Below are 2,010 nucleotides of genomic sequence, written 5' to 3' on the forward strand. Positions count from 1 at the left end.
GAAGCTCTCGCGGTACATACTAGTATGCTATGATTGGCAAATCAGAATTTTAGTCGAGTTGAGTTTGAAACAGATGTGAAACTGGTTGTCGAAGGAATTTATTCCACAACGGTGGATCTGTCTGAGTTTGGCACTCTAGTTCAAGACTGCAGGAATATTCTATGTGTAAATCCTAGTTTTAAAGTTTCGTTTATCCCTCGTTTAGCGAATGTGGCTGCTCATTTGGTAGCTAGGGAAGCCCATTCCAATGATAGCGATTATTTTTCTACTGAATTACCTAGTTGGTTGGCGGATGTTATTGCTAAGGATGCAAATCCTTCCTATTAATTATAATTTGTTCCGTTAAAAAAAAAAGTCTATTTTATTGTGCTACATAAGTAAAATAAAAAAAATTAATGTGTCACGGCATCAACACGTCATCAAAAAAATTAACATCGTTAATCAATTTTTATTTTATAAAACACATACCACTTTGTAAGAAAAATTAAGGCGAAAAGAGAGTCGCCGTCTGTGGGAATCGAACCGACGACCACATGGTTAAAAGCCATTCGCTCTACCAACTGAGCTAAGACGGCTCGACCACATAATTTAATGTTTTCTGAAAATGAGGAAAAAACATTATTTATTTTGTGAACATATTTTGAAAAAAAAAATGAAAAATAAACTTGTTCTTTGATTGATTTGCAAGTAGGTGAATACGGTGTTTAAGTAACTTCGAAAATTTTATAAATTATTTCTAAAAACAAAGGACTGGTAAAAACTAATCAAACTAATAAATAATATTATAAATATTTTTTTATGTATAAAGATAAAAGAAGAATGCTTAAGTAAAAAGTAACTTAGTTTTTTTTTTTGCGCACAATGCGTTTATATTAGAGAAGAAAGAAAAATCTTCACCCTACCCAGATGTGATTCGAACCCATGATCTCCCTAGTTACATGTAAGCTCTCAACCACTAGGTTAAGAGCTTCACCGTTAAAAAGTAACTTAGTATTTGGATGTAGCAATAGTATCTCACTATTTTTTTAAGGTCAAATAGTAGGACATGTAAAAATATTATATAGATAAAATATTTTTTTTATTTTCTAGTATATATTTGGTTAAAAACATAAGTCAAGAAAAAATTTAGAATATAGTTAATGGTAAAATTCGTGAAGAAAGTGAGAAAAATGTTTTATCCTTTTAAAAAGAGTAAAATATTTACCTAATCTTTTGAAACCCTAATGTATTCCTTCTTGCTCTTTTGAAAACATTAGTCATCCACCATTTCTTCTTATATTTTTCGATGTTACAGCCAAATACTGAAAAATATTAACACAATATTTTCCGATGAATAAACCGACCTAAATGATAAAATATTTGAAAACAAAACCAATCATATATACCTATACAAGTTATGTAATAAAAATAATTATTTCAATTATTCTATCTAATTTTAAACTAATTTTATTATGTAATGAGAATGTTTTCCTCTTGTATGGATATAAAAGTTTTGCTAAGTTAGTTTAGAAATTGATATTATTCCAAACATTATTTAGTTAGATGGAATATTAAAATAGGTTTTTTCTTTTCTTTTAAGAAAACACCTTTATACATCCGCAACAGAAAAGTCATTACAAAGAGTGTCAAACAATCAATTAAGAATTGAAAACGAAATAAATAAATTAGCATTGGACATCTTGTAGTTACATGGATCGCTTCATTCGCTAAACAAAAGACACTGCAGTGTGTTGATGTAAAAGAACTAAACATTCGTCAATAATACAACCGAACTCTAAAATATCAGTCTTTGAAGAATGGAGAATATCCACAATATGCTTCGAGTCTACTTCAAATTGAACGTTATGCAAATCATGTGATATCACCCAGAGAATACTCTGACGAAGAGCTAAATCCTCGGCAATCTTAACGTCGAACATGCCTTTGTTGTATTCTCTGTGACACGCCACAAACCGTCCATTACTATCCTGAACTAACATTTCATAACCACAAACGCCTTCTGCCATGAAA

The 2,010-nt window shown here is 30.3% G+C and overlaps 1 non-coding gene across 1 annotated transcript; it reads right to left on the reverse strand.

The window, feature by feature from the left end:
• Positions 1-502: 502 nt before the first annotated feature.
• On the reverse strand, positions 503-575 carry TRNAK-UUU (transfer RNA lysine (anticodon UUU)). The gene has a single exon. It is a non-coding gene; the product is annotated as a tRNA-Lys (tRNA).
• Between the last annotated feature and the right edge of the window lie 1,435 nt (positions 576-2,010).

Source organism: Euphorbia lathyris, chromosome 10 (assembly GCF_963576675.1).
Source record: "Euphorbia lathyris chromosome 10, ddEupLath1.1, whole genome shotgun sequence".
NCBI classification, from domain to species: Eukaryota; Viridiplantae; Streptophyta; class Magnoliopsida; order Malpighiales; family Euphorbiaceae; genus Euphorbia; species Euphorbia lathyris.